General features: G+C 35.8%; 1 protein-coding gene across 2 annotated transcripts in view; it reads right to left on the bottom strand.

The window, feature by feature from the left end:
• LOC133534478 (fibroblast growth factor receptor homolog 1-like) overlaps positions 1–14805 on the bottom strand; it is an 80764-nt gene extending 65959 nt beyond the window's left edge. The window contains exon 1 of one of the 2 annotated variants that reach the window (XM_061873628.1): positions 13984–14805. The gene's annotated coding sequence lies outside the window, so the exon portion shown is untranslated. The remainder of the gene's footprint in view (positions 1–13983) is intronic. The other variant, XM_061873629.1, reaches the window with a different exon arrangement.
• Positions 14806–15073: the final 268 nt, after the last annotated feature.

Genomic DNA, 15073 nt, shown 5'->3' with positions numbered 1-15073 from the left:
TCGTCCCGCCATCTCTTTCTCGGTCTGCCTCTGCCACGACTACACCGGGGATGCCAGCTAGTGGCTATTTTAGCCCATCTGTCATCATTCATCCGGCAGACATGTCCAGCCCAGTCCCACTTAAGCCTGGCGGTCTTCATCCCAACATCGACGACACGGGTTTTGGAGCGAAGCTCTGTGTTCCTCACCCTGTCTGATCTTCGGATACCCAGGATACTCCGCTCCATTGCTCTTTGACAAACCTTGAGCCGTGATTTTTGCGCCTCAGTTAATGACCAGGTTTGGGCACCATAGGTGAGGATGGGTAAGATGCACATGTCGACGAGCTTGCGCTTTAGTATACAATTATAAATACTTAAATACATAGAAAACGCCCATGACTCAGAAACAAATATCCGTGTTCATCACACAAATATATGCTCTTACCAGGATTTGAACCCGGGACCATCCGCTTCATAGGCAGGGTCACTACCCAGCCCAGTACCCACTAGGCCAAACTGGTCGTTACTACTACTACGTCGGTAATATAACTGTGAATCTAGGCGATTTTTTTTTCAGACTAGGCCCTTGAGTCTGTTATTACTTTGTTGAGGCACTTGCATCTTGACCTACAAAGATGTTTATGTGCATTGATGTTGTTTTGAGTTAAAAGTCTGTTTGCGATACTTATATTGTGTTTCAACCAATCATCTATATTCGTGGTAGCCGGTGGAATATTATCGAAGCTTCCGGCCCAAGTCGTTGACTTGCTCCTCGGTCGTTTTTGACTGTCTTGACAGACGTTATTCTGAACAATGGAGAGGAAATGTCTGCCATTATTAGAACTGTTTAGCGAATGTTTATATGTTAAAGACAGATATGTGTGATTACCTAACACTCAAGCTACTTCGGTAAACAAATTTCTATACAGGAGTGCATTTCAAACACTATGCGTTGATGCCCGTACCTAACTCATCTCATTTTATCAATTTAATAAGTGAAATGGTTTTAAAGTAGGTGCTATTGTTTTTTTCTTACACTAACACTTGAAAAAATGTAAGAATAATATGAAATTCGCGATGACTTTTTCTGAATGGAAACTTCAAAATACGTTAATTTACCGTAATCGGTTACTTTCGCATACTATAACCATCTCTACTGAATTAAGCCTCCTGTCATAAACCCCATAGCTTAACTTATAGTTAGTTGGGGCAGAAGAACCTATGCACTCCTACACATAAATCGTGTTCTAAGCATGCACATTGAGATACTTACTGGCGTCTACTTGAAAAACAATTGCTTAAGGACAAAAAACGGTCTTCAAGCAACCGCTATATCGGCGACTATTCCTTGGGCTGTGGTATTCCACTCGCAAGCAAGAACTCTCAGAAGAGCGTATCTAAGTGCACTCCCTCAGCATTGTCAAACTGACATATTCGAAAACGTCTACGTAACGTTCCTACTAATATGCCAGTACGAGCGAGATGCATAGAAAGTATTAAGTTACGCTCATGCGGCTCACGTTAGCGAAAAGTGTCAAACTGGTGGTAGACGTACTGTTGTAGGTACCTTAAGTGCATGATCATGAAGATGCATGATCTTACTCCCACGCATGGTAACTATGGTCAGATGGCTGGAGCTCCCCACTGCCGTTAACGCCACCGTTCAATATCTTGGCCGAGCCGTTATGAATTTTGAGATCGCCGTTGCACAGATCCCTCTATGCGCCGGACTCCGCTTCGCACGGTAAGCAATGGAAATGGTCTGTTATCGCTAACGTGCTTAAAAGCTGTAAAGCTGATGGCTAAAAATATAAAAAAATATTTAATTTCTAAATATTTTAATGGGCTACTCTTAACTAGACTCCTACTTATTTTTCAAAATTATTTAACATGCCTAGTACATACGTATAACACTGAGCCCCGAAATATAAATAATAGATAAATTAGGTCATTTTTACACAGATCAACCTAGTCCCACAGTATCAGTAAGGCTTGTGTTGTGAGTACTAGACAACGTTATATAGTTATATATGAATACTTATATAGATAGAAAGCATCCAATATTATACTATTATTACCTAAGTATCATTATTTACGATTATTTGTGTATCGTATATTGAAATTATATGAACTATGAAAACAATATCCAATGTTGCCTTTGGAAACTTAAAACATTCTTGCAGTAAGAAAAAACGCCTCTGCTTTGACAGGCGTTTCGGCAGCTATTCCGTTTCATTCTGACAACTTATTGAGAACGGTTTTTCAATTATTATTTTTATACCACGTCGGTGGCAAACAAGCATACGGCCCTCCTGATGGTAAGCAGTCACCGTAGCCTATGGACGCCTGCAACTCCAGAGGTGTTACATGCGCGTTGCCGACCCTTTAAAAATCTGTACACTCCTTTTTTGAAGAACCCCATACTGTATACCAGGGGTCACCAATTAGTTTCGCTCGGGGTCTGTATTAAGAAATGAAATGACCATCGCGGTCCGCACAACATTTTATAGAAAAAATATTTTTTAAACAAATGTAATTACAGAAATAACAAAGGTATTTTTTTACATATCAATGAGAAAAATGACATTTTTTGTTCCGGACTATCTGGACTATCTTAGCTAGTGACTTCGCCCGGCCGTTTTCAAATTGACGTCAACAAAGATAATGCGGGGGATACATTTTTATTTTAAATTACGTACTCTGTAGTGCAAAAGTTGCTGTGTTCTCGCGGTCCGCACAAAATGGGTCGGCGGTCCGGATGCGGACCGCGGTCCGCCATTTGGCGACCCCTGCTGTATACCCTCGGGAAAACCTCGGCAGGGAGCTCATTCCACAGCCGGAGCGTCCGCTTTATTTTTTAATATTCAATATTAAAAAATAAACGTGTTATAATGATTAAGAGGTAAGTAATAAAATATGCAATATGCATAATTTTTATTATTCTAACATTAACAGTAGGTTTTTATGTTGATTACGACTTTTAAAGGAAACTAACATTAACACTCATCAATAAATAGTCATGAATTGGAACAAGTGGAAAAGTAAAAAGCACTCGTTCGCGAAATCCAACTTTCCGCACGCTAAACAGCTACGTAAAATAGTACTTTTTGAGCAACTGTATTTAAAAAAAATATTTGTGATAAACACACAAATAAATGCCCTTACCAGGATTAGAACCTGGGACCTTGTGCTACGTAGGCAGGGTCACTGTCACTACCGACTAGGCAAAGAGTCGCGTTTAATGCCTCAAGAATAAGTATAAGTTTGGAAGTTTGGCACTTATTCGTTTTTTCCTAGGTAAATATTTCTAATTCTTATCGTCTTTCGAGCAGCAGCAGGATACCAAGCTTAACCAGGACTTGTCAAAAAGGTCACAAGGATCACAATGGCGCCTTGACACAATGACATTTCACTGCAGGACACTTGTAACCAGACGGTACAAGTGCACGCACAATGAGCCCCATTCACGGCGCACAGTTTAATGTTTTAGAGGAACATTGGAGGCATAGAGTTTAATAAATCTCCTCAGATATATCTATCCTATTTATAAACATATTTTATCATATCTTTCCAGGTGCACGAACTCTTATGTTGTAAATTCTAGTGTCAAAAATGCATTACTTACATAATTACTTGGTCTTACCTATAGTGTTTGAAAAAAAAATATCGGTTCATATCTTGCCACGCCTAAATTATAATAGGTATTTATTTCATCTTTAAATTGTTTTTATAGTACAATTTATGTAGTAATCAATCATATTTTAGAAAAAAGCAATGAAATTTTAAAATGTAACCTTTAATGCGACAGATTTAATTTAACCTTTGTGTAATTTGAAGAATAATTGAATTCTGCAGGTTTCTCAGGGGGAGGGGGGATGTTATTCCAGACCGTCGACGCGGCGTAGCGAAAACTTCCCCGAAAAGCAGCTAAGGCATGGCGTGGCGTTAACAGTTGAATCCCACAGTTACGGCGTTCGCGGAGTTTAATACAACATAGCTTATTGAAGAGATATGGGGGGGTTTTATACTCGGTACACCAAAGAGCAGACAAGCCAAGTAAAGTTTACGACGGTGTTGCATTTTAAGGATATTATGGCTATTCAGAAATGGAGCCACATGAGCTCTCAACGGTATATTAAAACAGGAACAAGCACAGGCATTTTGAACACGTTGAATGAGCCTTTTTGTTTTAGCAAGAAGCTGAGGCCCAAACACTACATCCACATAATTCAACTTTGATAGAACAAGTGACTCAACTAGTTGACATCGCAGCATATAATATTTGAAAACAGTTTACTGTCTTTATTATTACTACGCCCTCATATGTATATCTATTTTTAAAGATACCTATAATAACAATATTGCGGCTCTATTCATGGCGCAAGTATTTGTAAGTCACTACTCTTAATCTACAGCGTCTGGGCAGGAGACAAACGTTTGTCATCCTCGCTTTTAAACATTACAACTACACAGCTCGCGGACTAATAATATAAGTCTAATACCGTTCAAAAAATGGGCCCCAGGTGCCTTGTAAACTTGCGTTAAAAATTAAATTATGTATACTCGTAAATATACATAAACAGATTTAAGTAGGGTATCACAATCGATCGGTAATTATTTTTAATTATCAAACTCTTTTGACATAATATGGGGTATTTATAACCAAATAAGTAATACTAAGCATCTTAATTAATTTCTACCAATTTACGTAACTTTATGTTTATCTGTAAGTAACTAAAATATTTCTTAATTACAACTTACAGCTATAAAAATTTGTTGAGTTTTTTTTATTTCATTGTTTGTTTGTTTTTATACTTTATGTTTGGACATGTAACAAAGTCGGTTCTCAACCTACCTCCATACGAGTAAGACTAGCTAAATCTCAACCACGTCTAAAGACAATGCCGTGCGACTGTCGACAGAATTAATTGAAATTTATTGCGTCTCATCCGCGATTTGGACTCGAAACGACACTCTCCGCTATGACCCGTTTCTTCAAAAATGCACTTTAACTTTTAAGTGACAAGGTTACATATAGCTTGTAAGATAACACAACTAAAGGTTTTCTCAGCCTATATAAAATTCGACTAAATTCGATTTTATGCTCTAGATGACAAGGTTAAATTTGGCTTGAGATATATGGACGTGTCCGGTCCGTATTGCGCGTCTTAATATTTACGGTCGTTGGACAATCGAAGATAATGGTGGCACTCATGTGATTTGAGGCAATCGTGGTTGTGTCTCATTGAATTAGTTTGATGGTTGTTGTTCAGAACCATTTTTTTAGTAAGGCAAAGTTCAGGAATACACCTAGCACTTGTCAATGAATTTACGTGTTGCCCATTAATAACCCTTGCCACACTGAGCAGTTCTGCTTTTATTTCGCATCAAAACATTTAAACCACTGCAGGTACTATCATGATTATCTTTTAATGAATCTGTGCTTTACTAAACATTTCAGTAAACCGGAAAAAACATCGTGTTCTCACAGTCGTAAAATTCTAAACAAGGCAACCCCTTTCTCCATAAAATCCGGAAAAATCCATTAAAGAGACATTTAGAGACAATACTGTCCCTAATTTAATGACATCGTGATGCACGTTTAAGTCCATTAAGTTACATCGTGACGTGTGGTCACCCTTAGTCACTTATAAAGTAAACGACCTATTTAAACAGTAAATCGTTTAAAAATGGACTTAAATCAGTAGTTTTATGTTACAATCAAAGAATGTTTTCGTTTTTCAACTTAAGACACTTTACTTTTGAAGCCCTTTTTTAAATTCAACGTTTTTGAACAGTTTTGGTTTTTAGCGACTATGCCTTTATCGGTGTCCTGTAAGAAGCTTGTTCTGTCTTTAAACAATCAAAATTAACATGAGAAACATGTTCGTTCCAACACGTTATTTAAAAAAAAAAACTTTTTTTGTAATTGTGGGAAGGCAGAAAACGGAAAAAACTGTATCCTAAAGTGTAGGTACGCACATATGAGAAACTATTTATTTTATGGACATACAGTCCTTTCTGGTTATATTTTGTTAACTGAGATAATTGAACTAGCGCTTTTCATCCTTCCATAACCTTCTGGTTTCAAAGATTGAAAGGGATTGACATGTATTTTAGACCTATTAAAAAGCAATAAAAAGGGCTTAATTAACCTTAATTCAGTTGAGTTAAACTTCCTATTTTACCAGTTTCTTGTAACTAGTTACAGTTTATGCATTTAAAATTTGATTAGGTTTTATAAATGATTAGTTTTTAGCACATTACGATAAAATGGGTAACTATGATGTGTCAGATAAAAGAAAAAACCCACAAACAAACATTGTCGAAGAAATTTGCTTGATCCCATATGATATAATAATTCATAGTGTCGCAAACCGCTAATCCTCCTAACTGCACCGCAGAAATTCCGTTCATATGCCAATCGGTCAGGGTAAGGTACATACTAACACGTCCAATTTGCCACGATTATCATTCACATCGCTTACTCATTCATTCGGTCATATCGTTCAGCCATGAGGAAGCATGGCGGATATCGCGGGGTCTTGATGGATTATTGCGTCTAGACTAGACGTTAACTAAACCTTAGGATCTATCAATCTTTGAACCGAGCATATAGTATTTTAATTGATAATAGTTAGCTTAATTTTATTTTTAATACGATGTTTAAATAACTACGTGGATACATGAGTCCCATTTTCTTACCTTAACTGTATATAAGAGAGTATTAACTTATGTAAGTATTTAACATATATATGTATATTCCTATTTAGTTCAAGTTTGACAACTACGTAGCATATCAAAGTAAACAATATTTAAAGTATCATTAATTATTGTATTGAAAGCTATACGTTAATTCTGCCCACCACGCACAATAACAGTAAGTGACATAAAAAACTCATCATATATTACCGCGCAATATGTAACTACAGTGTAAACTGTACATAGCGACGCTCAAGGAACCGGACGTTTTTGATTCTTGACGCTATAGAGAGTTTTCGTTATATAGAGAGAAATTAATACTAAAGTAAACCAACAAATGTCGACGTTACAGGAACTGAATAGATATATCGAGTGACGTTATATGGAGTTTACACTGTATTTGCTCAATTTTACATGAATATTCCAGGTTACTTACTTTCCTGTCTATAGGTAGGTATCGCCGTATGTATGTAAATAAATAGCGAAAAATTATAATCAGATTAAAGTTTTTATTTGTACGTAGGTAAAAACTTTAATCTGAGTACAGTTTTTCTCTATTTATTTACATACATACGGCGATATCCTAGTCCAATAAATTAACAATCATTAAAAATGACCATTATTATTAGAGATGCGACGCATGTCCATTACGTGGCGGAATCAAAACCAACGCTGCATCCCATATAAACTACCTATTTATATATTAGGCGAATTAAAATTCAAGGTAATTCAATGAACTTAAACCAAGAATGAATTTAATGGCCTAACGAGATTGCGCGGGTACAATATAAAAATAAATATTTTTTTATATACGCAACTTGGAAATGAATAGTAAAATAATAGTTAATCAGTATATTTTTTTAGATTGTTTATGTACTTAAGTAAGCAAGAGAAAAGAAGTCACAAATGTCTGAACACTGCTCCTCCTTGTGATACTAATTTCACTGTACCTACATACATTTACCTATACGTTTTTTTAGACAGCATACCTACACTCACCATCACTCTATAAATCACTCTAGATATGAAGAACGGACCATAAATAGATAAAAAACTATAAATAAGCGACTCGTTAAATGGAACGAGATTTTACGAATAAGCAATTCAGTGGGGTATGTACTTATGTAGACATGCAAAGGGCGACAGTGGTCGCATAGTACGAGTATGTGTCCAAAATAGAACGCCTACGACAATGAAAAGTGAGATCTAAATTGAAATAAGCATTCAAATATGGAATTCGGCTTGTTCCGTACATTTGATATTGTTTGAAAATGGATCGGTAGCATTTTTTGTATTGGTTTGAGTGATTGGCGTTTGAGTTGTTTACGTATTTGTTGAGACTTTATTCATTAGAATAAAAAGCAAAAGCAAATTAAAGTCGTTCGTTTTATTAACTTATCTCTTTTATACTGAACTTAAGTGCATTGATATCACCATGCAGCTATGGTGTAGTTAAAGGAGTTTTAGTACTTATTATGTATGTTTTTGACCATATAGGATAGACCGGGGACAATTGAACCACTTTTTGAATAATGATTCCTTGTTCAGAATTTAAAGGTGCTGAACCAATACTGTACGAACATATGAAATAGTAGGTTATTGGTCTAGGTAAAAAACAGCTTTTAATTATGTAATGGTAGATTTCAATAAATAATACATACGGCCCAAGTCGAACAATGCTTATAAGATGTCACATCGATACGATACTGGTCTGTCAGTATCAAAAGTGACATTTCATCGGCCAAAAATGACACTTTTGACACTGACAGTTCGGTATTGTATCGGTATGACATCTTATAGGCAATGTTCGGATTGGGCCGATTGTTCGAATTCTCTGTTGTGCATGCGTTATTTTCACTCAATGCAAAAAGCGATAACATCATACTCTTATTTACCAGAGCTAATATGATTCAAATGCGTAGGCGATTCTCTGAAACAGTATAACTCCCAATATAACGTTCATAAACTTAAATATCTATAAAAAGTGTAAGTTCACATCACCTCCGATTATAATGTTGAAAAGACAAGCGTAACTCATTGCCAGAAGATTGAAAATGGACACGCAGAATATGTGTGATACGAGTTTATGATATTTATTGGTTCACTTGGTCGAACCAGTCTATTTTCCAATTAATACATATTCATTTTCTCGGAAAGGAAAATAAACGTAAACAGCCCAGCTACTCTTAGAAATTTCAAATGAAATTCGTAAGTAAGGAAAAATATTATCAAAATTCAGTTCTTTCCACACTTCTATTATATACTGCACCTACAGACATCACATTAAAAAAATGTATTACTCGACCAAATTAAGAAGGCTCCGTTTCCATGCATATTATTAGCAATCCTCAGATCATAGCAATCAGTTATCTTCTTAACTCAGTCGGATAATAGAATGAAAAAGCACGAGTGTTATAATATACTGAAAAAGCATGCGTGTTTAATATCTAGGATTATGAGCCAAAAATCATTGGAATAAAAACATCGTTTTGAGCAAGTGTGTTGAAAATACCTTTACAGTTACATATGGTGCTATTTTTCGCATTAGTGCGTAAATTACGTAACTATGTTTTACACATTATGTAACTATGTCGAAAATTTAAAGGGTCATAAATATGTACTGTAAAACGTTGTACTATACATGTGCGAATAGGTAATCGCAACTCGTGTCGATTTAAAACACTCCCTTCGATCGTGTTTTAATTTATCGCCACTCGTTACGAATTTTCTATTTTTCGCACCTGTATCGTAATAGTACATTAACTAATAATTTGCACTAGTGCTATAAAGTAGCACCATATGTACTGTAAATAACTATTACAACTTAAGATAGTTTTATCTTGCAGTTCATTTATTTGTTAATTAGCTATCCAATACTTTACTTGGACATAATGAAGCAGGCCCTTAAAATCTTAGGTCTAATTAAACCATTTGTCAATATTTATAACTTTAGGATGGTGTTTCTAATTGCTATTCTTGTATAGGTACCGATACTATTGTCGTTTTTTTTTGTGATACAATTTTGTATAAAATACTGTTAGAATAGGTGAAAATGTGAATATACATTACATATTAAGTTATTTATTTACTTGTATATATTTTATTTACGTAGGTACAGAGATGTAACTATAAATATCGAACCGAAGAGCAAAAACTTACACTTATTAATTAGGCAATATCTTTTCTTAGGATTAATCTACGATTGCGAAGGCCTGTGTGACGATTGACGGATAGGTCTTGATTACAATGATTACATGTAAACTTGACGATTACTGACAGATGTGATGATGTGAACATTACTCTGATGACGCTTGCAAGGTCGTATAATGCCTACAAATATCGTAGCAAGCTTATTCCGCAAAGCACAAGATTCAAATTGTAAGAACTTAGTTGAGTAAAACAAGATGTTGCAAGTATGGTCCTCAGTGACAAATGTGAAGTTTTTCGTATTTTGTCTGACTGTTTGTGCCTAGCTGCGGAACCCACGTGCGAGGCACACGTTCCCTGGTATTCAAATAACAGAGTAATAATGGAGAATCTTATTTAACACTCCACAATTCTTTTCTACTATTTAGATTGACTATACGCCTTATACGCCCGGCATTTTAATAATGTGTGGTTTTAATGTTTATTGTTAGGTACGACTGCACTTTAGTGCCTATCTTTATACTAGCGTATATTTGAATACATGTTGTTATTACTCAAGATAATTGTTAAAGACCGTACAAACTACACTCCAAATACCTATTTTCATTCTTTCTTCTTTCAATCAAGAATAATGGAAACGGGTCACTTAGGGGGGTTGGGGTCCTATACAAAACGATCCCATTTCATTGCTTTGGAGTGTATTACTCAAAACATTTAAACAACAGCAAAGATTGAACGTACTGATAGATGTTAATCATTTATGTATGGAAGAGCTGATACCCTAAGCATATAAACGACATGTTAATTATATCTATTTGCGAGCAGTGTTTGCTTGCTTAATTAATAGAGCATTATTTTAGAAATTAAAATGGTTTTTTAAGCTTCACTAGCGATATAGAAATAAAAAGTTGTGGTTATAACCTTACAATATCATTTTAAATGAATCTGTCGCTGGAACCCTGCACAGAAACTCGAGAAAGGCACCTACATTAAAACTAATTTATTTTTTCATTTCGCATATAAATATTTAATTACACTGTCCACCCACACCATCCACTAAATATCTGCCGCTAAATTTGAAATAAAATGCCTTATTATTATGAATTCTTTTCATTTGGACTTAACAAACACGCACTAAATTAGGAAGAAAAGAGAGACGCCTAAAAAATGGAAAACGGAGTTTTACCAAAAAGGTAAACAAACTTTTAAGTTTTAATTTAATACTATAAATTGGTTAAGGAATAACAAAACAATAGAGTTTACAAACGCCTATAAAACAATCAAAGATTTTTTTCCTTTTGGTAGTCTAGAACTATTTCTAAAAAATAACCGCTCGACTCCACAGCTCTCCCTGTCCGAAGCAACAAAAACATATTGTTTGCCACGTGTTGCACGCGGGCCGAATGTTAAGGGCCCATGTTTGAATCCCGGCAGAAGCCTCAGACCTTGCCAGCCCTATTGAGATGTAACTTTAATTGTTTAAATGTGTCAATGCCGCGTTTTTGCCGCTTAAAGGTCTTCGTAAGGATGAACTTTAAGTGATGATAAGAAAAAGAAAAAGGAGCTGGGTATAGTAGGTATACATTAGTATTCCTAAATTATTACGCAATGTCAAACGCCGAATTTTGTTTAGAGAATTAATAATTTTAAAATATTTCGATTTTAGGATAAAGCAGTTTGCATATTACGCAGTCGAAAAGTAAATTAATGATAAAGATGCATGGCCTTCTATAAATTAATGAATTAATTGTGAAATGTATTTGTATTGGTAGTCAATTATTATTGTTGAATTTTGTAAGCTGGTATTTATTTTTGACGATTCAAAAGAGGTTGTAAAATCCTACTTGAATAAATTAGGTACTTTTACTTTACTTTTATCTCTCGCCTGGCAATCCTGCAGTTTTGCTAGTAGAAAAAGCCAGCAAATTTGAAAAATTTAGGCGAAAAGATCGATCACCGTTACAAATTTAGAGTTTGGCGCCATTTCCTACTGACGAATTGGTTTGCCAGACTATTAACAATCCCACAATCCTAATTCGATAAATAATGGTATTATTCGAATATTTTTATTGCGTATGCTCCATATAATGGTGAAATTTACTGACGATATTCCATCAAATACACTAATGTGCCTTAATGTCGGCCAACCTCTCAATATCAGAACATTATAATAAGTACCACACCAAGAAATAACGAAAAATGTAAGTATATAGGTAGATATATATGGCAATAGTACATAAAATGACTGTACTTGTCTTCTAGTATCATACCAAGATAAGTTGGCAGCGATTTTGACAGCCTCGACAGTGCAAGTGTTATTTAAAACGTCAAACTTCTATGAAATTATGACGTTTACTTAACACTTGCACAGGCTGTGCTATCAAAATCGCTGTTACCTTATCTTGGTCTGCCTAGTTTTAGATGACAACAAATGAGATATCCATGATTAATACGTTACCTAGTTTTAATTTCCGCCACACCATTTATATTTACAAGCGCCTAGGTACTAATTAAAAACTAAAGTTTAGTTTACGTTTTTCCGTTTCACGAAAAATAAAATATTTTAATTTAGTATAATATTAATAAACGTTGTGACTGGTGAGATTAATGTAATCATCCGGTTTACGAAAAGATTAAACGTTTGTGAAGGATGTGATAGAATGCACATCCTTTACAAACATTAATTTTAATGATATTGGGTTTATCTGCCAACTTCGCGGCAACAGGAAAGGGATGTCACAATATTTTCGAATTGGTGTTTTGGGCAATACCATTACCTACTTATGCCTTCCGGTGAATAGTATTTACACTTGTATTTTTAATGCTCGTCAGTCATCATGAAGTAGGTAACCACAGGTATTGTTGATGTATTTGGCGCCGTTTCGTTCGTCCCATGCCAAATTTCACATATCTCTTAAACAGTGCCTATTAGAAATGATAGCTAAAGGACTAAAAAAAATAGTAAGTTGTAGGTACCTATATTTCAATTTTTTTTTAAATAAGAATGTATAATTTTTTCACGGAACTAGGGGCAGTATCCATATCTGTGACTCTAGTGAAAAGGGGTCCAATTCTCGTTTACCGCAGGGGAAAATTGAGTATAAACATTATTTTATGTATATGGAACTTACCCTCCGACATTGGATCTTTAGTTGTTAGTAGTTGGTGACTATTATGATTAGGAACTGGAGGTGGTCGAGTACTTGGACATTTATCATTTGACAAAATACACCCAACAGAAGGAGATCTCCAGGAGGATCCAGCTGGGTTGGATGGCATTCCATAAACTGGTGGACATCCTCAAACCCGTTAACATTTCACAATGCCTGAAAACTCGCCCACCATGACCTACGGTGCCGAGACATGGGCGCTCACTAAGGAGACTGCATAAAATTGGAGTGGCATAGAGAGCCACGGAGCGCGCCATGCTCGGCATCAAACTTCAAAACCGAGAGAGGAATGTCGCACCAAGGTGCAAGACGTCGGACACGTCATTACCAAATTAAAATGGAGCTGGGTGGAACATGTTGCCAGGCAGAGTGGTGGCAGGTAGGCCAAAATTTTAACGGAATGGTAGCCGCTTTCAGACAAAAGAAGTGCCTGGCGTCCGGTGGCGCGTTGGGTGGACGACATTCGGAAGATTGCGGGTCACTTCTGGATGAGATTGGCTCAGGACCGGGATAAGCGGCGTATTCGAAGGGAGGCCTATGATTAGCAGTGGGCGATAAAAGGCCCAATGATAATGTTGATGATGATTAGATCTTTTAGGTCAGGCAAATACTGTGGTTTAAAGTTTTGGCAATACTTGTGAGGCATGTCAAATGTCAAAATTTGACAGACAGATCCACTGAAAGATCAAACGTTTTAAAGAAATAGATATCCATCATCCATCGTTGGAAATGATGCAAATAATTGTGTACTTGCAAAACCGTTGATTTTGGATATAACCCAACTTTACCATAGAAACAGATTTGATAAACAAAATCAGATATATCCTGAAAACGTAACTGTCTTAAATTAAAACTTTCAAAATATGACTAAAATCATTTCCTAGGATTATGAATCATTATTTCCTAATTACGTTCACACATAAACATATGCATGCCAACGTTCTATATTTAATTATATCTTAAAATAACACAAATCGACTTACCAGCTTCTCGGAATGAATACAATCCCCGTACGGGGCATCCGCAAACACTGAAACGTCTGAAAAATTCACTTTCAACTGTCAAAATAGATATCAAAGTCACTTAGTATGTACGTAGAATACAGCACCGACCCACGAACACTTCAGTACGGTTTAGTTCTTAATCCGTCGAAACGAGCGAGTTTTGTGCAGAAGTAGTCGCACTTACAAACGTCCGCACACCGTGAGCTTTAATTCAAGACTGAAGATATCGAGTCGAGAGCTTTCAGCGTAGCGATGCGTATGCGGCGTTTCACGAGCGCACGGTATGAATACAGCTATCCTTTTCTTCATCATTGCACGCGTACGGCGAGGGTGTTCGTTGTTGTATTGCTATCCTGTACATGCCTAATGTCAGCGGGGAAATTAAAGAAAACGTAACTGGGCGCGTTACGTAATGGTCAGTGTACGCGATGATTTATTTGGCCCGTGATTAATGATTTTCATGTTTTCCCTAATATTTTCTCGCGTATTTTGGCTATGGCACTTATTTTCGCGCTGCGTTAACAAATTGTCGTAGTCGTGGGTTTGAGTTGATGGTACAAGCTTTCAACAAGTAGCTTGTTATAATCAGAAATTATTACACTTAAACTAGAAGTAAGTAGATAGATAGATAGGTAATCACATTTTGTTGCGTGCAAAGGTGCCCGTACCCCTTGATCTGTACTACCTCTATATTCTGAAACAATGTCTCTTGGACGGTTGTCCAACTAATCCAAAATTCTTACCCCAGAAGTTAATTAATTGGGAAAACTGATAATGTAAATATTTTGTTATTTTAATAAGAATAGTATGCGTATTAAGATCTTCAAGTCTTAACATTTTACTTTTTTCTAACAGGGCGATTAAACATTTGGACGTAGTTAAGCTAAAAGTTACTTTATCTAATTATGCATTGACTGATATATTTCTTGAAATGATATATTATTACCTACTTTTAATAAGTTTCTACATAAAACACAACTTTTGGAAATAAATGCGTTTTTACTTAATTTCCAATCTCATGGCAGATGTAATTTAATTTAATTATTATAGCGGCAACAGTGTCAACTGG

Source organism: Cydia pomonella, chromosome 2 (genome assembly GCF_033807575.1).
Source record: "Cydia pomonella isolate Wapato2018A chromosome 2, ilCydPomo1, whole genome shotgun sequence".
Classification (NCBI taxonomy): domain Eukaryota; kingdom Metazoa; phylum Arthropoda; class Insecta; order Lepidoptera; family Tortricidae; genus Cydia; species Cydia pomonella.
This window is presented reverse-complemented; position numbering and strand designations above follow the sequence as displayed.